Source organism: Tachyglossus aculeatus, chromosome 2 (genome assembly GCF_015852505.1).
Source record: "Tachyglossus aculeatus isolate mTacAcu1 chromosome 2, mTacAcu1.pri, whole genome shotgun sequence".
In the NCBI taxonomy this organism is placed as follows: Eukaryota; Metazoa; Chordata; class Mammalia; order Monotremata; family Tachyglossidae; genus Tachyglossus; species Tachyglossus aculeatus.
In genome coordinates this window covers 163,849,829-163,874,121 of record NC_052067.1, presented here as the reverse complement: position 1 = coordinate 163,874,121, position 24,293 = coordinate 163,849,829, and the positions used below count along the sequence as shown (strand labels likewise).

Below are 24,293 nucleotides of genomic sequence, written 5' to 3'. Positions count from 1 at the left end.
GCTGCCCAGCACGGGGGAGTTTTGACTTGTAGCAGATGGCCTTCCCCTCGCTAGCCACGCTAGCTAAGCTAGGAATGGAACGGGAATGTCTCTGCTTGACTCACCCTCCCGTAGCTGAGACCGGTAGAATACTGGAAATTCTCCAGGTGTCACCCCGAGAGAGGTCTCAACACGTGTGTGTGTATGTGTGTATATTATATATATATGTGCGCATTTATTCAATCAGATATTCAGTTATCTGTTACTCAGATCAGTTATTCATGTTTATTGCTCTCTGCCTAATTCTTTCCTGGGTTCTCTTCCTCTTTAAAACGTAAGGTCCTCGTGGGTTGCAAATGTGTCCATTGATTGTTTTATACAAAACTCCCCTATGCCGGGCAGCAGCAGCCTGGGAGAGAGTAGGGCGGGGACTCAAGTTGACTATGAGGAAGGAGGTGATGGATTTTTACCAAGAAAACTCTATAATAACAATAATAATAATAATGATGGCATTTGTTAAATGCATACTGTGCGCAAAGCAGTGTTCTAAGCGCTGGGGAGGATACAAGGTGATCAGGTTGTCCCACGTGGGGCTCACAGTCTAAATCCCCATTTTACAGATGAGGGAACTGAGGCTCAGAAGTTAAGTGATTTGCCCAAAGTCACACAGCTGACAAGTGGCAGAGCCGGGTTTTGAACCCATGACCTCTGGCTCCCAAGCCCATGCTCTTTCCACTGAGCCACGCTGCTTCTTTATGGATCCCACTACAGGAACGTTGGCAGATGCAGGTGGGATGTTCTGGGAGAGTTGGGTCCCGGCGTTTCTAAGGATCGGAGATGACTTGATGGCATAAGACAAGACAAGTACTTAATACAGAGCACTTTACGCAGTGGACACTCAATAAGTGCTATTATGTCAGCACTTCCGTACATATCTGTAATTAATTTATATTAACGTCTGCTTCCCCCTTTAGATGGTAAGCCTGTTGTGGGCAGGGAACATTTCTACCAACTCTGTTGTGTTGTACTCTCCCAATGATAATAATTTTGGTATTTAAGCGCTTACTATGTGCCCAGCACTGGTCTAAGCGCTGGGGGAGATACAAGGTAATCAGGTTGTCCCAAGCACTTAATACAGTCCTCTGCCCATAGTAATACAATTGATTGATTACTACTATTACTACTACTATCTGCCTCTCCCTACATATTAGAGCGTGTGCCCCGTTTGAAACAGGAACTGTTTCCCCTGTCATTCTCTCGTTTCAACCCTGGTGTTGATCACATAGTCAGCACTTAATCAACACCGTAGTAATTTTTAAGTAACAAAAGTTGCCAGGCTCTTGACAGCTGTAGCAGGCTTAGCTGCTCTCAGTTGGGGGAGGAAATGCTCAGTAAATACCACTGATTGATTGAGGGGGACAGGGCTGGAGAGACAGGCAGATGACAAGAAATCCGGCGCTTTGATCAGTGCTTGGCACATACTAAACACTTAATAAATACCATCATTATTATTATGAGGAGGGTCAGGGAAATGGAGCAGATCAGGCCAAAATGTCACTAACTTGATTCCCTCCTGACTTGTGGGTGTGTCCTTCTGCAGAGCAGAGGCTGATGGGTGTCAATCAGTCATTCATTCATTCATTCAATCATATTTACTGGGCGCTTTTGGTGTGAAGGAACTCTAAGCTCTGGGATGGACACAAGCTAATTAGGTTGGACACTGTCCCTATCCCGCATGGGGTTCGCAGTTTTAATCCCCATTTTACAGATGAGGTCAGGCACAGATACGTAATACAGTGCTCTAAGCGCTTAATACAACACGCCGCACAGAGTAAGCGCTCAATAAATACGATTGAATGAACGAACGATTCATTGATTCAGTGCTTCAGATTGTCCATTTTGTTTTGCAAAAACCGAAAGCTAAGCGAGGATTCCCAAAGCCAGCTTTCTCAGAAAATGCTGATTCCGCAATCCCGAGGAGAAGTTGGAGCGGTGTCAGGGGAATGCGGCCAATTCCTGCTGCTTCTCCTGGCTCAGTGGGGACTAGGAGTTCGTAAGTGCAGAAGATCATTTCCCAGACTGAGGCAAACTTAGTGGGAAGCACGGGATTCTCTTGGCAGGAGGAGGAGCTCGATACCAGCCGGGGGAGGTGGGGAGGGGAAGGGGGCGAAGTCGATGTTGGGACTCGAACAGTAGCGGAACAGATTTGGGGAGTGGGCTGGGTTTGACAGGTTTCAGCAGCATGGCCCAGTGGCAAGACTATGGGAATCAAACGTGGGTTCTAATTCTGGCTCTGCACCTTGTCTGCTGTGTGACCTTGGGTAAGTCACTTAACTTCTCTGTGCCTCAGTTACCTCAGCTGTAAAATAGGGATTGAGACTGTGAGCCCAAGGTGGGACAATCTGATTACCTTTTATCTACCCCTTAGAACAGTGCTTAGAACAGTGCTGGGAACATAGAAAGTTTAACAAATGCTGTTATTATTATTAAAACACTGTTGGCTGAACGACATGTCAATATTATAGAAGCCCACGGCCAGATGAAAAATTGAGAAGCAATGTGGCCTATTGGATAGGTCATGGGCTTGGAATTCAGAAGGGCCTGGGTTCTAATCCCAGCTCCGCCCCTTGTCTGCTGTGGGACCTTGGGCAGGTCACTTCACTTCTCTGGGCCTGTATATATGCTTGTACGTATTTATTACTCTATTTATTTATTTATTTTACTTGTACACATCTATTTTATTTATTTTATTTTGTTAGTATGTTTGGTTTTGTTCTCTGTCTCCCCCTCTTAGACTGTGAGCCCACTGTTGGGTAGGGACTGTCTCTATATGTTGCCAACTTGTACTTCCCAAGCGCTTAGTACAGTGCTCTGCACACAGTAAGCGCTCAATAAATACGATTGATTGATTGGGCCTCAGTTCCCTCATCTGTAAAATGGAGATTAAGACTTTGAGCCCTGTGTGGGATAGGGACTGTGTCCAATCTGGTTCGTATCTACCCCAATGCTTAGTACAGTGCCTTGCATATAATAAGCACTTAACAAATGCCAGTAAAAAGAGAGTCTCCGTGGCCTTCCCATGTGAAAGGACTAGAAATTTTGGGACTCAAGCAGTGACCTTGTCCTTGGGCAAGGCGCTTCACTTCTCTGTACCTCAGTTCCCTCATCTGTAATATGGGAATTAAATAGTTCTCCTTCCTACTTAGACCGTGAGCCCCATGCAGTACGGGGACTGTGTCCAAACTAATTAACCTGTAGACACCCTAGCATTTAGAACAGTATTTAACACAAAATGATTCCTTAACGAATACTATTTTTATGATCTGATGCTCAGGATCAGATCGGGAGACGTAAGAAATCAATCACTCAGTGGTATTTAATGAGCAAATACCGTTAAACAAAAAAAGGTGATATCCAGGATCAGATCGTGAGAGGTAAGAAATCAATCACTCAGTGGTATTTAATGAACAAATACTGTTAAACCCCACCCTGCCCCAAAAGTGATATCCAGGATCAGATTGTGAGATGTGAGAAATCACTCAATGGTATTTAATAAACAAATGCTGTTAAAAAAAATGCCAAGAAACCAAGTGATAGGATCAGATTGAGGTGAAAAATCAATCACTCAGTAGTATTTATTGAATGCTTACTGTGTGCAGGGCACTGGTCTAAGGGCTTGCGAAAGTTCAATATATCAGAGTTGGTAGATATGATCCCTGTCCTCAAAGAACTTAAAGTCTACTAGGGCTTGTCAGCCAGTCAGTGTTATTTACTGAGCACTGACTGAGGGCAGAGCACTGTACTGACCACTTGGAAGAGTTGGTGGACATATTTCAGTGCTTAGAACAGTGCTTTGCACATAGTAAGCGCTTAATAAATGCCATTGTTCTTATTAAATTCCCTGCCCACAAGGAGCTCACAGTCTAGAGGGGCAGACAGGCATTAATATAAATGCCTGTTTACGTGTTTCGATGTTCGTCTTCCCCCTTCTAGACTGTAAGCCTGTTGTGGGCAGAGATTGTCTCTCTTTATTGCTGAATTGTACTTTCCAAGTACAGTGCTCTGCACACAGTAAGCACTCAATAAATACAATTGAATGAATGAATAAATGAATATAAATAAATTATTTATAGATATGTACAGTATATATACACTTGCATGCATATATACATAGCTATAGTTTTTTATATGTACACTTACGTACATACCTGTAATTTATTTATTTGTATTGATGTCTGTTTTGCCTCCCCCAGACTGTAAGCCTGTTATTATTGTACTCTCCCAAGCGCTTAGTACAGTGCTCTGCACACAGTAAGTGCTCAGTAAATACAATTGAATGAATGAATGAATGAACCTCAGTTTTTCCTGTTGTCTTTCGTCAGTACATAACTGTTCATTGTGTAGCATTTGGATTGATTATTGTGGTGAGTTTCAGGGTTTTCTCTGATTATGAAGACTAAAATAGTTGATGGATTAGAGTGAGTTTGTTTTATTAAATACATAATTTTTTAAAAATGAAATCTTCTGCCTAAACAGGAGACCAAATAAAAATGTTCTGTTTGTGATATATTCTCATTAGATTTTGATTTTGTTTCTTAGTGATATTGTTTGCGGGGGTGGAAGGGGGATATATTTTTAATGGTTTGTTTTTCTGCAAAGCACTTTCTTATTTTTAAATTATATCTGAGAGTGGCCCATCTGGAGAATGTTTGCTGAGTGTTGGGTTAATATTTATAGCATGAACACCATTTGTAGGCGTGCCTGAATTAAGCCTTCGGCTCCCTGTCCACACTGCAGAACAAAAAACGTCTTTGACTTAACTGAAACAGGGTTTGTGCAACTCCAAATAACGTTATGTGTTCAGAAATGGTAAATGGGCACAGTGCTGCTGTTTAAGACAAATGACTGGAGCTGTGGATTTGGAGGAAGGAACGGGTAGAATTAAATTTCTCTCGGAAGGAACCCAGCGGATTCCTTCATAATAAGGAGAAGCGGAGTGGCCTAGGAAATAGCATAAGCCTGAGAGTCAGAGGACCTGGGTTCTAATCATTCATTCATTCTAATAATTCTAATCATTAATAATAATAATGGTGTTTATTAAGCACTTACTATGTGCAAAGCACTGTTCTAAGCGCTGGGGTAGATAGAAGTTAATCAAGTTATCCCACATGGGGCTCACACACTTAATCCCCATTTTCCGGATGAGGTAACTGAGGCCCAGAGAATCAATCAATCAATCAATTGTATTTATTGAGCGCTTACTGTGTGTAGAGCACTGTATTAAGCACTTGGGAAGTACAAGTTGGCAACATATAGAGACAGTCCCTACCCAACAGTGGGCTCACAGTCTAGAAGGGGGAGACAGAAAACAAAACCAAACATACTAACAAAATAAAATAAATAGAATAGATAGGTACAAGTAAAATAAATAGAGTAATAAATATGTACAAACATATATACATATATACAGGTGCTGTGGGGAAGGGAAGGAGGTAAGATGAGGGGGATGGAGAGAGAAGTTAAGTGGCTTGCCCAAAGTCACAAAGCTGACAAGTGGCGGAGCTGGGATTTGAACCCATTACCTCTGACTCCAAAGCCCGGGCCCTTTCAACTGAGCCACGCTGCTTCTCATTCATTCAATCGTATTTATTGACTTTGAGCCCCCTGTGGGACACGGTCCGTGTCTATACGGATTAGCCTGTGTCTACCCCAGCGCTTAGAACAGTGCTTCACACATAGTGAGCACCTAATAAATACCATCAATCATTATTATTAATTCATTCGTGCATTCAATCGTATTTATTGAGCGCCAACTGTGTGCAGAGCACTGTACTAAGCACTTGAAAAGTACAATTTGGCAACAGATAGAGACAATCCCTACCCAACAACGGGCTCACAGTCTAGAAGGGGGAGACGGACAACAAAACGAAACAAGTAGACAGGCGTCAATAGCATCAAAATAGATTAATAGAATTATAGATATATATACACATTAAGAAAATAGACTAATAAATATGTACAAATATACACAAGTGCTGTGGGGCGGGAAAGGGGGTAGAGCGGAGGGAGGGAGTCGGGGTAATGAGGAGAGGAGGAGGAGCAGAGGAAAAGGGGGCTCAGTCTGGGAAAAGGGGGGCTCCTGCCATACAACCGCTGGGTGACCTTGGGCAAGTCACATCACTTCCTCTGTACCTCGGTTCCCTCATCTGCAAAATGGGGATTCAACCCCTGTTCTTCCTCCAATAGAGACTGCACCCCATGTGAGACCTGATATCTACCCCAGTGCTTAGTCCAGTGCTTGGCACATAGTAAGCACTTAACGAATATCACTATTATTATTATAATTCATAATTATCAAGGATATTTAGTTTATTATTACAATTCATAATTATCAAGGATATTTAGTGTGTATCATCTGAGAGAGCTTCACTGTACTAAGCGCTTGGGAAAGCACAATAGAAACAAGGAGCGAGTTTCACGCTATTGGGGAAGTCAGACCTAAAAATATTCACAAATAAGGAATCAAAATAAATAATTGCCTCTACAAGAAATTACACTTATAGACCCTTAAATGCTTACTCCTTAAGCACTTCAATATTCTCCTCAGCCTCAGGGCACTTAGGTACATGAATAGAAATAAATAACTGATGGGGTTGGATATAAGCAGTGGGGCTCAGTGGAAAGAGCACGGGCTTTGAGTCAGAGGTCATGGGTTCAAATCCCAGCTCCGCCAACTGTCAGCTGTGTGACTTTGGGCAAGTCACTTAACTTCTCTGTGCCTCAGTTACCTCATCTGTAAAAATGGGGATTAAAACAGTGAGGCCCTCCGTGGGACAACCTGATCACCTTGTAATCTCCCCAGCACTTAGAATAGTGCTTTGCACATAGTAAGCGCTTAACAAATCAATCAATCAATCGTATTTATTGAGCACTTACTGTGTGCAGAGCACTGTACTAAGCGCTTGGGAAGTACAAGTTGGCAACATATAGAGACAGTCCCTACCCAACAGTGGGCTCACAGTCTAAAAGGGGGAGACAGAGAACAAAACCAAACATACTAACAAAATAAAATAAATAGAATAGATATGTACAAGTAAAATAAATAAATAGAGTAATAAATATGTACAAACATATATACATATATACAGGTGCTGTGGGGAAGGGGAGGAGGTAGGATAGAGAGGGGGACGAGGGGGAGAGGAAGGAAGGGGCTCAGTCTGGGAAGGCCTCCTGGAGGAGGTGGTAATAAATACCATTATTATTATTATATAAGTGCTGTGGGGTTGAGGGAGCGGGGAGTAAAGGGAGCAAGTCTCAGAGCCAGGGTGATGCAGAAGGTAGTGGGAGTCGAAGATGGGCTTAGTCAGGGAAGGCCTCTTGGAGGAGATGGGCCTTCAACAAGGCTCTGAATGGCGGGGAGAGGAGTTGTCTTTTGGATATGAAGAGGGAGGGCGAGCTAGGCCAGAGGTAGGATGTGGGCGAGAGGTCGGCGGGGAGATAGACGAGATCAAGGTTCAGTGAGTAGGTTGGCATTAGAGGAGCGAAGCAAAGAGGCCTTTATGGTTTATAGTCTAAATGACTCAGCCATCTGGTAAGAGGTCAAATGGCTCCTCCAAATCAAATATTACAGACCTCTGCTGTCTTAGTTACTTGAGCAAATTGCTGGCCTATAAATATTGATGATCGCTTCTGGATAGAAAGCAAATGTTCAGGTTTCTCTGCCAGGTGGCCTAGAAACTGAGGGAAAAAAAAACAAATGGCAGTGGAGAAAGTAGGGTCGCAGAATCTGATTTGGTAATGTGTCTGTTGTTTCATTCATTCAGTCGTATTTATTGAGTGCTTACTGTGTGCAGAGTACTGTACTAAGCGCTTGGGAAGTACAAGTTGGCAACATATAGAGACGGTCCCCACCCAACAATGGGCTCACAGTCTAGAAGGGGGAGACGGACAACAAAACAAAACATGTGGACAGGTGTCAAGTCATCAGAATAAATAGAAATAAAGCTAGATGCACATCATTAACAAAATAAATAGAATAGTAAATGCGTACAAGTAAAATAAATAGAGTAGTAAATCTGTACAAACATATATACAGGTGCTGTGGGGAGGGGAAGGAGGTAGGGCAGGGGGGATGGGGAGGAGGAGAGGAGAAAGGGGGCTCAGTCTGGGCTTTACTTTTTGCTGTCTAAATTTAAATTTCTGTCCAGTCCTCTCATCTCTAATGCTCCTGGATCCGGGGTGCTTCTGCTTCATCACCTCTAACTTGTCACTGTATTTGGGTGAAGTTCATTGTGTTTTGGGGAAGTTCATTGGAGAAGCAGCATGGCTCAGTGGAAAGAGCCCAGGCTTGGGAGTCAGAGGTCTTGGGTTCTAAACCCGGCTCTGCCTCTTGTCAGCTGTGTGACTTTGGGCAAGTCACTTCACTTCTCTGTGCCTCAGTTACCTCATCTGTAAAATGGCAATTAAGGTTGTGAGCCCCATGTGGGACTACCTGATTACTTTGTATCTCCCCCAGTGCTTAGAACAGTGCTTGGTATATAGTAAGTGCTTAACAAATACCATCATTATTATTATTATATGTTTGATGCCAGATTATGCAGTATTGTATTTTTGATTGCATTCCAGCGTGAAGAGTTTTCATGGATCAACTTGGAAATTAATCACAGGATTTGAAGAGTCCCAGCACAGCTCATTACTGAAGCTCTTCTTCTGCACGTAAGTAACCCCAATTATCTGACTAAAAAGAAAATAATAATAATGCTAAGGTATTCGTAAAGTGCTTACCATGTGCCAAGCACAATACTATGCGCTGGGGTAACTAATGAGATTAGACCCAGGCACAGTACTAAACACTGAGATAACTAAGGAGATCAGACCCAGTCCCTGTCCCACTAGGAGGGAGAATGGTATTGGACCCCCATTTTAGAGATGCGGAAACTGAGGCACAGAGAAGTTGTGATGGGTGAGCAAAACAGATCACAAGTTCAAGTCGTCGCTAGAAAATGGAACAGCTCTAGTTGGGTTTTGTTTTGTTTTGTGTTTTTATGGTATTAGTACAGTGCCTGATATACACACAAAAAAGCGCTGGGCTATGCTCAGTGGAAAGAGCCCGGGCTTTGGAGTCAGAGTTCACAGGTTCAAATCCCAGCTCTGTCAATTTGAGCTGTGTGACTTTGGGCAAGTCACTTAACTTCTCTGTGCCTCAGTTGCCTCATCTGTAAAATGGGGGTTAAGACTGTGAGCCCCATGTGGGACAACCTAATCACCTTGTAAGCTCCCCAGCGCTTAGAACAGTGCTTTGCACATAGCGCTTAATAAACGCCATTATTATTATTAATAATAAGGATAGACACCATCCATGTCCCTCATGGGGCTCACATTCTTCACCCCCATTTTACACAGGAGAGAACTGAGGCCCAGAGAACCGAAGCAACTTGCCCAAGGTCACACAGCAGACAAGCGGCAAAGTCGGGATTAGAACCCAGGTCTTTCTAACTCCCAGGCCCTTACTCTATCCACTTGGCTACTCTACTTCTTAAAGCTGGTTAAGGAAGGGTGTGTTTTTGAATCCTGTTTCTTCCCGATATTGAGTTCCACTGGGCTGTTAAATATACAGCCCCTATTTCAGGATGTCCTAGCGATTCCCCAACTGTAGTATTCACAACAAGACACTGGCTAGATTATGAAGTTCTTCAGAGTGACCTTTTCTCTTACCGGTCTATTTAGACTCTCTGAAAATTGGAGTGGGTGTGGTGTGTTTGATAGTCCCAATTTAAATTTGGCTGGCATGAACAATAAATAAAATCTTTAGTAAAAATAGATTCTTGAACGCACACAGCGCTGCTCAACACCATTACTCTTATGCTTCTTAGAGAAGCAGCATGGCTCCTTGGAAAGAGCCCGGGCTTCGGAGTCAGAGGTCATGGGTTCAAATCCCGGCTCCGCCAATTGTCAGCTGTGTGACTTTGGGTAAGTCACTTCACTTCTCCGGGCCTCAGTTCCCTCATCTGTAAAATGGGCATTAAGACTGTGAGCCCCCCGTGGGACAACCTGATCACCTTGTAACCTGCCCAGTGCTTAGAACAGTGCTTTGCACATAGTAAGTGCTTAATAAATGCCATTATTATTATTATCACACAGCAGACAAGTGGCCCAGTCAGGATTAGAACCCGTGACTTCTGACTCTCAGGACCATTCTCTTTCCACCAGGCCCTGCTGCTTTTTATGGTAATTGTTAAGCCCTTACTTCTCAGTACCAGGATAGGTAGCAGATAATCAAGTTGGATACAGTTCCTATTCTAGACTGTGAGCTCACTGTTGGGTACGGACCGTCTCTATATGGTGCCAACTTGTACTTCCCAAGCGCTTAGTACAGTGCTCTGCACACAGTAAGCGCTCAATAAATACGATTGAATGAAATGAGTGAATATGAGGCTTCCCTTCTAAGTCGGAGGGAGAACAGGCACTGAATCCCTCTTTTGCAGATGAGGAAACTGAGGCCCGGAGAAGTGACTCTGTCTAGGTCACCACGTAGGCAAGTGGCGGAGCCGGGATTAGAACGCAGCTCCTCTGACTCCCAGCCCCGGGCATCGAGTGAGATCCCCAGGGTCGGGTACCTCCCTCCATTGAGCCATGAGACAAGGTGGTTCCTGGGAAGTTAGGAAGGATGAGGAGCTCAAAATAACTCCACAGTTTCCTTTGATTACCATCCTGAAGACTTTGTGTCTGGAGGACACTTCCTCTTAGATATCTGAAGCCTCAGTACGCAGAGTTTTTGTTTTGTTTTGTTTCGTGGGCAGGGAATGTGTCTGCTTATTGTTATATTGAAGGCACATCTCAAGGCCCTACTGAGAGCTCACCTCCTCCAGGAGGCCTTCCCAGACTGAGCCCCTTCCTTCCTCTCCCCCTCGTCCCCCTCTCCATCCCCCCATCTTACCTCCTTCCCTTCCCCGCAGCACCTGTATATATGTATATATGTCTGTACATATCTATTACTCTATTTATTTTCCTTGTACATATCTATTCTATTTATTTTATTTTGTTAGTATGTTTGGTTCTGTTCTCTGTCTCCCCCTTTTAGACTGTGAGCCCACTGTTGGGTAGGGACTGTCTCTATATGTTGCCAACTTGTACTTCCCAAGCGCTTAGTACAGTGCTCTGCACACAGTAAGCGCTCTAAATACGATTGATTGATTGATTGATCTCCTCCAAAAGGCCTTCCCAGACTAAGCCCCCCCAGGCTTTCCTCTTCTCCCACTCCCTTCTGCATCACCCTGCCTTGCTCGCTTCATTCTCCCCTCTTCCCAGCCCCACAGCACTTATGTACACATCTTTAATTTAATCTCCCCCTCTCCCCCCCTCCATCCCCCCCGCCTTACCTCCTTCCCTTCCTCACAGCACCTGTATAGGTATATATGTTTGTTCGTATTTATTACTCTATTTATTTATTTATTTTACTTGTGCATATCTATTCTGTGTATTTTATTTTGTTAATCTGTTTTGTTTTCTTCATTCGCTCAATCGTATTTATTGAGCGCTTACTGTGTGCAGAGCACTGTACTAAGCGCTTGGGAAGTCCAAGTTGGCAACATATAGAGACGGTCCCTACCCAACAACGGGCTCATAGTCTAGAAGACTCCTCACATGGTCCCCTCTGGCATCCCCAGCCCAGTGTGGCCTGTGGAACCCCGACTCCGAGAAGGGAAAGCTTCCCTTCATCCTTGACCTGTTCCTGATCCGGCCACGGCTCCTCTTGGCCGGCACTGAAATCTGGCTCTGCCCGGATTCATTTCATCGTATTTATTGTCTCTCTCTCCCCCTTCTCGACTGTGACCCCACTGTTGGGTAGGAACCGTCTCTATATGTTGCCAACTTGTACTTCCCAAGCGCTTAGTACAGTGCTCTGCACACAGTAAGCGCTCAGTAAATAAGATTGATTGATCGATCGCTGTCTGTCACCGCACCTCTAGACTGTAAGCTTCATTGTGAGCAAGGAATGTGTCTGTTTATTTTTGTATTTTACTTTCCCAAGCACTTAGTACAGTGCTCTTCACATAGTAAGTGCTCAATAAATACGATTAAATGAACGAATAAATGAATACCTTCCGGAATTCCTCCTCTCTCAGCATAATGGTTGCGTGAGTGTCTTCCCGCTTTCTCTGTTGCCAGGATGGGAAGAGATTAAATTAAGAAACGAGCTTGGAAATGCCTTTACAGACTTCAGGAAAACCCTAACTGATTGGGATTTTTTTTTAAGCACTCCTTATGTGCTGAGAAATCAATGGTATTCATTTTTTTCTTTTTATATTTTATAGTATTTGTTAAGTGCTCACTATGTGTTCCACTGTTCCAAACGCTGGGGGAGATGCAAATGAATTAGGTTGGACACAGTAATAATAATAATAATTATTATATTTGTTAAACACTTGCTATGTGCCAAGCACTATCCAGCACTTAATAAATGCACATAATGAGCACTTAATAAATGCCATTATTATTATTATTACTCTAAGTGCTAAGCTGGATACAAGCAAATGGGATTAGACACAGTCCCTGTCCTACTTGGGGCTCACAGTCTCAATCCCCATTTTACAGATGGGGTAACTGAGGCCTAGATAAGTGAAGTGACTTGCCCAAGGTCACCCAGAAAACAAGTGGTGGAGCCGGGATTAGAACCCATGACCTTCTGAAGCCCAGGTCCGTGCTCTTTCCACTAAGCCACACTGCTTCTCTGGGGCTCAGAGTCTAAATCCTATTTTATTGAGCACTTACTGTTTGCAGAGCACTGTCGTCAATCAGCCAGTCAATCCTATTTACTGATATTTATGTAATCAACCAATAAATACTTTGTGCAGAGCGCTGTACTAAGTGCTTGGGAGAATGCAGCGTGGCTCAGTGGAAAGAGCCCGGGCTTTGGAGTCAGAGGTCGTGGGTTCAAATCCCGGCTCCGCCAGTTGTCAGCTGTGTGACTTTGGGCAAGTCACTTCACTTCTCTGGGCCTCAGTTACCTCATCTGTAAAATGGGTATTAAGACTGTGAGGCCCCCGTGGGACAACCTGATCAGCTTGTAACCTCCCCAGCGCTTAGAACAGTGCTTTGCACATAATAAGCGCTTAATAAATGCCATTATTGTTATTAATGCATTGTAACAGTATAACAGATGCATTCCCTGCCCACCATGAGTCTTGAGGGGGAGACAGATGTGAATAGAAATACATAATGTACAAAGCTATCCAGAGATGCTGTGGGGCTGGGCTGGGGGAATCATCATCATCATCATCATCAATCGTATTTATTGAGCACTTACTATGTGCAGAGCACTGTACTAAGCGCTTGGGAAGTACAAATTGGCAACATATAGAGACAGTCCCTACCCAACAGTGGGCTCACAGTCTAAGAGGGGGAGACAGAGAACAAAACCAAACATACTAACAAAATAAAATAAATAGAATAGATATGTACAAATAAAATAAATAAATAAATAAATAGAGTAATAAATATGTACAACCATATATACATATATACAGGTGCTGTGGGGAAGGGAAGGAGGTAAGATGTGGGGGATGGAGAGGGGGACGAGGGGGAAAGGAAGGAAGGGGCTCAGTCTGGGAAGGCCTCCTGGAGGAGGTGAGCTCTCAGTAGGGCCTTGAAGGAAGGAAGAGAGCTAGCTTGGCGGATGGGCAGAGGGAGGGCATTCCAGGCCCGGGGGATGACGTGGGAATGAATAAAGGGAGCAAGTCGGAGCAACGCAGACGTGAGTGGGAGAAGAGGAAAGTAGGGCTTAGTTAGTGAAGACCTCTTGGAGAAGATATATCTTCCCCCTTTTAGACTGTGAGCCCACTGTTGTGTAGGGACTGTCTCTATGTGTTGCCAGCTTGTGCTTCCCAAGTGCTTAGTACAGTGCTCTGCACACAGTAAGCGCTCAATAAATACTATTGATGATGATGATGATGATAAGGCTCTGAAGTGGGGGAGAATAATTGGCCATTGCGTATAAGCAGCGTGGCTCAGTGGAAAGAGCACGGGCTTTGGAGTCAGAAGTCATGAGTTCAAATCCCAGCTCCGCCGATTGTTAGCTGTGTGACTTTGGGCAAGTCACTTCACTTCTCTGGACCTCTGTTACCTATACTGTGAGCCCCCCGTGGGACAACCTGATCACCCTGTAACCCCCCCAGCGCTTAGAACAGTCTTCTGCCCGTTATTGGGTAGGGACCGTCTCTGAATGTTGCCAACTTGTACTTCCCAAGCGCTTATTACATTGTTCTGCACACAGTAGGCGCTCAATAAATACGATTGAATGAATGAATGAATGAACAGTGCTTTGCACATAGTAAGCGCTTAATAAATGCCATCATTATTATATAAGGAGGGAGGGCGTTCCAGGCCAGAGGCAGGACATGGGCGAGTGGTCGGCAGTGAGCCCGTTGTTGGGTAGGGACCGTCTCTATATGTTGCCAACTTGTACTTCCCAAGCGCTTAGTACAGTGCTCTGCACAAAGTAAGCGCTCAATAAATATGATTGAATGAATGAACGAATGAATGAAAAGGCGATTTTAGCAATGTGGTGAAGTTAGAGTGGACAAGATTTGGTGACAGACTGAATATGTTTGTAGAATGAGATGAGCCGAGGGGCACGCTAAGGAAATGCTCCAGGATTAGAACCAGTGTCCTACTCCCAGGCCTGTGCTGTATCCACTAAATCACAGTGCTTTCTATTGGCTTTTTCCTCCCAACTAATTATTTTGTGTCTGTTTCCCCCTGTGATGAAGTCATTCTGGAAATCTGACAGCAGGCGCTGGGGGAGAATTGGGAAGCCAGCTGTGACTTGCTGTGCAATCATCAGCCTACTTTAGCATAAAGAACTTTGATTTTATTAGTGGAAGAATTCCCATCAATTATCTGTCAAGTGGCTTTAAGTGTTTTGCTCCCACAGGCTGCTCCGTTGGCTCCACGAGTTGTCGGCCTCCTTTGCTCTCTTCCCTTTAAACCTGGATAGGAGCATGGCCCCAAAAGTCTTTGAGAATTTTTTTTGTTTGTTTGTTTCTGGCAGGGTAGAGCACAAACCTGGAAGTCAAAAGGGTTCTAATCCCCGCTCTGCCACTTGTCTGCTGTGTGACTCTGGGCAAGTCACTTCACTCCTCTAGGCCACGGTTACCTCATCTGTAAAATGGGGATTAAGACTGCGAGCCCCATGTGGGACAACCTGATCACCTTGTATCCTCCCCAGCACTTAGAACAGTGCTTTGCACATAGTAAGCGCTTAATAAATGCCATTATCATTATTATTATTATTATTATTATTATTATTATCTGTAAAATGAGGATTAAGACTGTGAGCCCCACATGGGACAGGAGCTGTAGCCAACCTGATTAGCTCTTATCTACCCCAGCACTTAGAACGGTGCTTGACACATAGTAAGGGCTTAACGAATGCCATCATTATTATTATGGACCTCAGCTGGTATTGAATTTTGGAAGAGGTGCGAGGGAAGATGACAAACCTACGGAAGGCTGATATCCTGCCAAATGTAGAATCTTTATCAATTTTCTCATCACCACGTATTTATTGTCATGTCCACACTTTTGCTGCATGGCCTAGTGGCTAGAGCACAGGACTGGGAGTCCAAAGGACCTGGGTTCTAGTCCCACCTCCACCACTTCTTTGCTGTAGGATCTTGGGCAAGTCACCTCACTTCTCTGGACCTCAGTTCCCTCATCTGTAAAATGAAGATTAAGACTGTGAGCCCCATGTGGAACAGGGATTGTGTCCAACCTGATTTGCTTGTATCCGGTCCAGCGCTTAGTTAAGTGCTTGGCACATAGTAAGCACTTAATAAATACCATTAAAAGAAAAAGCTTCCAGAATCTGATTAGACTTATTGCTATTTTGGCTCACCGCTATCCTAAGGATGCTTTTTGGTAACGTGGAGAAACCCCCACTGTGTGGTAGCGGAGGAGGAGGTTGTTATGACTACAGCTAAAGATAAACTCTTCGCTCCATCGCCAGCTAGGAGTTTTTGGGCTAAAATGTCTTGCCCGAATTTTCCAAAGAGCAATTAATGATGCTAGTGTCATCTACTAAGGGCTTCCGATATGAATGGCATTTGTTAAGTGCTTACTATGTGACAAGCACTGTTCTAAGTGCTGTGGTAGTTACAAGCCCATCGGCCCAAAGCCCAAAGTCACACAGCTGACAATAGGTGGAGCCGAGATTTGAACCCATGACCTCTGACTCCAAAGCCTGTGCTCTTTCCACTGAGCCACGCTGCTTCTCTTAAAGCACTGTGGCACAAACGTTACTGAGTTTTACACTGAATGTCCACATCTGTACCTTTATTTATGTCTACTAATGTCTGTCTCCCCCTCTAGACTGTAAGCTCGATGTGGGGAGGGAATGTGCCTACTTAATTGTTATATTGTCCTCTCCCAAGTGCTTAGTACAGTGCTTTGCACACAGTGAGCGCTCAATAAATAAGAATGGAAAAAATGAATGAATGAAAAGGGGGGATTAGGTCCCAGACTCCTTTAGGCTGGGGTTAAACTACTATTTTACTTGTACATATTTATTCTACTTATTTTGTTAATATGTTTTGTTTTGTTGTCTGTCTCCCCCTTCTAGACTGTGAGCCCGCTGTTGGGTAGGGACCGTCTCTAGATGTTGCCAACTTGTACTTCCCAAGCGCTTAGTACACTGCTCTGCACACAGTAAGCGCTCAATAAATACAATTGAATGAATGAATGAATATTTTGAAAAAGGGTACATGGCTGTTGATGAATATATTGTTTTGATGGTATTTCTTAAGCGCTTGTTATGTGCCAGGCACCGTATTGGGTGTATTGCGGGAGCAGAGAAGCTGTTCGCAAATTACCGAATTACCGAATCTGATTAGTTTGTAGAGCTACTGTATTTAAGAATTGAGATTAATTTTCCAAACGTTGGCTGCTTAATGTATGCCATCTGACTTACTGCACTGAGCCCATTGAAACATAATATGATGTGTGGAAAGAAGTTTTTTTTTTTCCTTTTGTACATTTTTATGAGAATTTCCTAGATTAAGATAGAACAGATACAGGAGGATGGATCAAAACCTGGCTGCAGTTTTGTAGTTCAGCCAGCAGCCCCTTTAAGGGCTGATCAGCTATCCTGCAGTTTCTGATATCCTGTTTTAATACTTGAATTCTTGAGTAGTACTTAGAATTTCTATAGGTGCAGAATTCAAGAAAAATGAATTTAATTGAAGAGATTTTTCTGGGTTTTTTTCTGCCTTCCTCCTACCATTTGTGTTACCACAGTTGTTTTGCCACAGATTTCTGGGAGCGTTTGAGGCCCTTTGGTTCTTCTAGTTAGGAGACTGTGAGCCCACTGTTGGGTAAGGACCGTCTCTATATGTTGCAAACTTGTACTTCCCAAGCACTTAGTACAGTGCTCTGCACACAGTAAGCGCTCAATAAATACGATTGAATGAATGAAAAGAACATGGGGAAGGGGTGGGATTACTCAGCATGGGTTCCTGAAGGAGAGGAACCTGGAGTTGTAATTTAAAGAGGAGCAGGCGGAGGAGAAAGAGGAGGTAGTGTGGGCCTTGATTTCCTGTATGTATTTTCAAAACCAGACAAGAAAAAAATAGAAGCGGCTGGGAGGCTCTCACAAGACCCTCTTGTAATTTTGTAACCCGTGGAATTGCAAGCATTTCCCGGGGGATCAAAGGCCTCTAAAATGAGCGTCGTCCAGGTGAAGGGAATCAATCAGACAAAACAGCATCATCTCTGACATATGTTTAGCGCTAACGTCCAACGGGAAACCGAGGCCCCTCGTCTCCCAAAACGTACACACTGCTAAAGCAGACCGGGACGCTGTTATGATGTGGGGAGTGGGGCGGGAGTTGCAGTGAGGCCCCTCACCTGATGTTTGAGCTGGGGGAATAGAAAGCCAGGAAAATACCACTCCCGTCTCCCAGAGAGGAAAATCTGCTCTACTGTTTTCAGGTGCTCTGACCCAAAATCCAGGGCATTCACTCAATATTTGAGTGCTTACCGTGTGTGGAGCACTGTAATAATAATAATAATGAAGCAGCGTGCCTCAGTGGGAAAGAGCACGGGCTTTGGAGTCAGAGGTCATGGGTTCAAATCCCGGCTCTGCCAGTTAGCTGTGTGACTTTGGGCAAGTCACTTCACTTCTCTGGGCCTCAGTTCCCTCATCTGTAAAATGGGGATGAAGACTGTAAGCCCCCCCCCGTGGGACAACCTGATCATCTTGTTTTTCTTATTTTAGAGAAGCAGCGTGGCTCAGTGGAAAGAGCACGGGCTTTGGAGTCAGAGGTCATGGGTTCGAATCCTGACTCCACCACATGTCTGCTGTGTGATCTTGGGCAAGTCACTTAACTTCTCTGGGCCTCAGGTACCTCATCTGTAAAATGGGGATTAAGACTGTGAGCCCCACGTGGGACAACCTGATCACCCTGTATCCTCCCCAGCGCTTAGAACAGTGCTTTGCACATAGTGAGCACTTAACAAATGCCAATTATTATTATTATTATTATTATTAATAATAATAATGGTATTTGTTAAGTGCTTACTATATGCTAAACACTGGGATAGATATAAGGTAATCAGGTTGTGCTTACTATATGCCAAGCACTCTTCTAAGCACTGGGATAGCTATACGGTAATCAGGTTGTCCCACGTGGGGCTCAGAGTCTTCATCCCCATTTTAGAGGTGAGGTAACTGAGGCACAGAGAATTTATGTGGCTTGCCCAAGGTCACACAGCGGACAAGTGGAGAAGCTGAGATTTGAACCCATGTCCTCTGACTCCCAAGCCTGGGCGCTTTCCACTCAGCCAAGCTGCTTCGTACTGTACTAAGCGCTTGGGAGAGTACAGTACAACAATAAACGGACACATTCCCTACCCACAACGAGCTTACAGTCTAGAGGCTATAGAGGCAGAAATGGATCTCGCCTCCTGTACCCCTCCACATTTTTGGTGAACTGAAAAGTCCGTGGTCAGTTTGGCTGGGTGGCCTATCCATAGGTGCTTCAGTCTAAATGTTGGACATTTGTCATGTTGGACATTTGTTTTTAAATGGTATTTATTAAAGCCCTTACTACGTGCCAGGTACTGTGCTAAGTGCTCAGGTAGAAACAAGCTAATCAGGTTGGACACAGCCCATGTCAGTCAGTCAGTTCATTTATTTATTCAGTCGTATTTATTGAGCACTTACTGTGTGCAGAACACTGTACTAAGTGCTTGGGAAGTACAAATCAGTAATAGAGACGTTCCATACCCAACAATGGGCTCACATCTGTGGTCTAGTGGAAAAAGCCCGGGCTTGGGAGTCGGAGGCCATGGGTTCTAATCCCGGCTCCGCCACTTGTCAGCCATGTGACTTTGGACAAGTCATTTCACTTCTCTGGGCCTCAGTTCCCTCACCTGTAAAATGGGGATGAAGACTGTGAGCCCCATGTGGGACAACCTGATAACCTTGTATCTACCCCAGCACTTAGAATAGTGCTTTGCACGTAGTAAGAGCTTAACAAATACCGTCATTATAGAGAAGCAGTGTGGCTCAGTGGAAAGAGCACGGACTTGAGAGTCAGAGGCCATGGGTTCTAATCCTGGCTCCGCCACTTGTCAGCCGTGTGACTTTGGGCAAGTCATTTCACTTCGCTGGGCCTCAGTTCCCTCATCTGTAAAATGGGGATGAAGACTGTGAGCCCCATGTGGGACAACCTGATAACCTTGTATCTACCCCAGCACTTAGAATAGTGCTTTGCACATAGTAAGCACGTAACAAATACTGTCATTATAGAGAAGCAGTGTGGCTCAGTGGAAAGAGCACAAACTTGAGAGTCAGAGGTCATGGGTTCTAATCCCTGCTCCGCCACTTATCAGTTGTGTGACTTTGGGCAAGTCATTTCACTTCTCTGGGCCTCAGTTACCTCATCTGTAAAATGGGGTTTGACTGTGAGCCCCATGTGGGACAACCTGATTACCTTTTATCCCCCCAGCAGTTAGAACAGTGCTTGGCACATAGTAAGCACTTAACAAATGTCATTATTATTATTATTAGAAGGGGGAGACAGACAAAAAAACCCGAAAATAAGTAGACAGTTGTCAATACCAACAGAATAAATAGAATTATAGCCATATACACATCATTAATAAAATAGAGTAATAAATATGTACAAATATTTACACAAGTGCTGTGGGGAGGGGGAAGGGCAGAAGAAGTGGGGGGATGAGGAAGAGGAGGAGAGGGAAAAGGGGGGGGCTCAGTCTGGGAAGGTCTCCTGGAGGAGGTGAGCTCTCAGTAGGGCTTTGAAGGGAGGAAGACAGCTAGTTTGGCAGATGTGTGGAAGGAGGGCATTCCAGGCCAGAGGTAGGACATGGGCCAGGGGTCGACGGTGGGACAGGTGAGAACGAGGCCCAGTGAGGAGGTTAGCGGCGGCAGAGGAGCGGAGGGTGCGGGCTGGGCTGGAGAAGAAGAGAAGGGAGGTGAGGGAGGAGGGGGCGAGGGGACGGAGAGCTTTGAGGCCGAGATTGAGGAGTTTTTGCTTGATTCGAAAGTTGATAGGCAACCAGTGGAGATTTTTGAGGAAGGGGGTTACAGGCCCAGAGCGTTTCTGTATGAAGGTAATCCGGGCAGCAGAGTGAAGTATAGACTGAAACTGGGAGGGACAGGAGGATGGGAGATCAGAAAGGAGGCTGATGCAGTAATCCAGTCGTTTTTATCAAGCACTTACTGTGTGCAGAGCACTGTAAGAATATAATAATAATAATAATATAATTATGGTATTTGTTAAGGACTTACTATGTGTCAAGCACTGTTCTAAGCACTAGGGTAAATACAAGGTAATCAGATTGTCCCACGTGGGGCTCACAGTCTCAGTCCCCATTTTACAGATGAGGTAACTGAGGCCCAGAGAAGTGACTTGTCCAAGGCCCCACAGCAGACATGTGGAGGAGCGGGATTAGAACCCAAGTCCTTCTGACTCCCAGTCCCATGCTCTATCCACTAGGCCATGCTGCTTTTCTATAATCCCATTTTTACAGGAAAGTTGTGACCTACCCAAGGTCACACAGCAGGCAAATGGAAGAGCTGGGATTATTCATTCATTCATTCATTCAATCGTATTTATTGAGCGCTTACCTTGTGCAGAACATTGTCCTAAGCACTTGGAAAGTACAATTCAGCAACAAATAGAGACAATCCCTACCCCACGGGGTCACAGTCTAGATTTAAATGCAGGTCCCCTGATACCCAGGCCCATTCTCGGCCCTCCCACAGATTCCCCCCGTGAAGGGCTCCGGGAGGAAGTCTGGGAGAAAACCCTTCTTAGTTTTCTTCTGGGGATGGTGGGAGGAGGATCGTTTTAGATTGGGTGACATTACTCGGGATTTTATAGACAGAGGCAGGCGTTCCAGTTCAAACTGCAAATGTTTTCCTCTGTTGTCTTAAAGATATGTCAGCCTTCCCTAGATGGCTTTGAAGTGCACTTCTTAAGGAGAGAGGGAGAGTAAACTGCTTATTCCCATGGAGTTCAGTGGCTCTACTCTTCCCCCGCCTCCCCCAAGCCTTATAGCAGATGGCTCAGTGGAAAAGAGCCCGGGCTTTGGAGTCAGAGGTCATGGGTTCAAATCCTGGATCCGCCAATTGTCGACTGTGTGACTTGGGGCAAGTCACTTAACTTCTCTATGCCTCAGTTCCCTCATCTGTAAAATGGCGATGAAGACTGTGAGCCCCCCGTGGGACAACCTGATCACCTTGTAACCTCCCCAGTGCTTAGAACAGTGCTTGGCACGTAGTAAGCGCTTAATAAATGCCATTATTATTATTATTATTATAGAAGGCACATCTCCTCCAGAAGGCCTTCCCTGTGTAAGCCCTCTTTTCCTCTTCTCCCACTCCCTTCTGCGTCGCTCCGGCACTTGGATTTGCTCCCTGTATTCCCCCCACTTCAGCCCCACAGCATATCCATCATGTCAGCATCTGTCTCCCCCCTAGACTGTAAACCCACTGTGGGCAGGGAACATGCCCACCATATTGGACCCTCCTGAGCGCTTAATACAATGCTGTCCACACAGTAAGCGCTCAATAGATCGCGGACTGACTGAGCGACCGACTCCGAGGCCTCGGAGTTCATCCCGCGCTCTGTCCAAGAGCCCCACGCCCTCGGAGTTCGGGCCCCGATGCGCTCGGCGGGCTGCTGGAGGAGATGAAGCGTGAGTGGCAGTGCCCAGTTGGCAACCCTCCCGGGGGCTGGCCGGCTGGCCGGGAGACACAGGCGAGCGATTATGGAAATCCGTCTGGCCCCTGGGAGTCACAGATAATAGTGTCTGCCTCCTCCGACACCAAGAAAAGCCTGACATCCTCTGATGAAAGGCCTGGAAAATTCGAGCCGTGATTGGAATTCCTAATTAGTGGCGGGAACCGTATCGGGCTGCTGGATCTGGGGCCGCCAGAATCAATCAATCAATCAATCATATTTATTGAGTGCTTACTATGTGCAGAGCACTGTACTAAGCGCTTGGGAAGTACAAATTGGCAATATATAGAGACAGTCCCTACCCAACAGTGGGCTCACAGTCTAAAAGGGGGCGGGGGGGATAATGATGGCATTTATTAAGCGCTTACTATGTGCAAAGCACTGTTCTAATTGCTGGGGAGGTTACAGAGTGAGGCTCACAGTCTTAATCCCCATTTTACAGATGAGGTAACTGAGGCCCAGGGAAGTTAAGTGACTTGCCCAAAGTCACACAGCTGACAATTGGCAGAGCCGGGATTTGAACCCATGACCTCTGACTCCAAAGCCCGCACTCTTTCCATTGAGCCATACTGAATAAAAGGAACAATATTAATAATAGTACTAATAATAGTACTCCTTAAGCACTTACTATGTACCAAGCACTGTTCTAAGCGCTGGAGTAGGTATAATCTGGTTGGACACAGTCCCTGTCCCACATGGGGCCCACAGTCTTCATTCCCATTTTACAGCTGAGGTAACCGAGGCCCAGAGAAGTGAAGTGATTGGCCCACGGTCACACAGCAGACATGTTGGAGGTGGAATTAGAATCCAGGCCCTTCTAACTCCTAGGCCTGAGTCATATCCACTACGCCACGCTGCTTCTCACCTCAGTATACTTGGCTGCACTTGTCTGGGAAGCAGAGAAGAGGTGGGGCCTGTGGATGGATTGAACCCGGGCTGGGGAGAGCCAGGGACCTGGGTTCTAATTCCGCCTCCGCCACGTGTCGGCCGTGTGACCTCCTGCCAGTTACTTCCCTTCTTTGGGCTTCATTTACCTCATCTGTAGAATGGGGATTAAGACTATGAGCCCTGTCTGGGACAGGAACTGCGCTTGACCTGATTACTTTGTAATTAGTACGCTGTAGAGAAGCAGCGGGGCTCAGTGGAAAGAGCACGGGCTTTGGAGTCAGAGGTCATGTGTTCAAACCCCGGCTCCGCCAATTGGCAGCTGTGTGACTTTGGGCAAGTCACTTCCCTTCTCTGGGCCTCAGTTACCTCATCTGTAAAATGGGGATTAAGACTGTGAGCCCCCCGAGGGACAACCTGATCACCTTGTAACCTCCCCAGTGCTTAGAACAGTGCTTTGCACATAGTAAGTGCTTAATAAATGCTGTTATTAATATTGTTATTATCTACCACAGCACAAGGCACTGAGAAGTTAAGTGACTTGCCCGAGTTCACCCAGCAGGCAAGTCTTCCACTATTGATTCACAAGAACCCCGAGTTATGTTACCCCAAAAGTCCTATATATAGTTCATTCATTCAATCGTATTTCTTGAGCGCTTACTGTATGCAGAGCACTGTACTAAGCGCTTGGGAAGTACAAGTTGGCAACATATAGTTGCCAACTATGGGACTCAGCCCATCTCTACATATGGAGACTCATTTGTAATTCAATTATCCATCCCTCTGTTTCATCCTGATGTACTCACATAACTCCCTCTTACATTCGCATTCTTCCTCTGGGCTCCTCTTTTAGTAAATTATTTTTCTCTTCTCCCTATTCAATTATAAGGTCCGTATGGGCAGAGACTGTGTTTTGCTCCTGTTTAGCTCTTTTGAGTGTGCATTGCAATACTTTGCACTTAGAAGGAGCTTAATGAACCCCCTTATTCAGTCTGTTGCTAAATCCCATCAGTTCAGCCATCACAACATTGCTAAAATCCGCTTTTTCCTCTCCATCCAAACTGCTACCACTTTAATCCCAGCACTTATCCTACTCCTCCTTGATTACTGCATCTGCCTCCTGTCTCTCTCCACTCCAGTCTATACTTCACCCTGCGGGCCGGA

General features: G+C 45.1%; 1 protein-coding gene across 4 annotated transcripts in view; it reads left to right on the top strand.

Annotated features, from left to right (window-relative positions):
* The first annotated feature begins 8,607 nt into the window (after positions 1–8,607).
* PPFIBP1 (PPFIA binding protein 1) overlaps positions 8,608–24,293 on the top strand; it is a 139,930-nt gene continuing 124,244 nt past the window's right edge. For all 4 annotated transcript variants that reach the window (XM_038769367.1, XM_038769366.1, XM_038769359.1 and 1 more), the window contains exon 1: positions 8,608–8,694. The gene's annotated coding sequence lies outside the window, so the exon portion shown is untranslated. The remainder of the gene's footprint in view (positions 8,695–24,293) is intronic.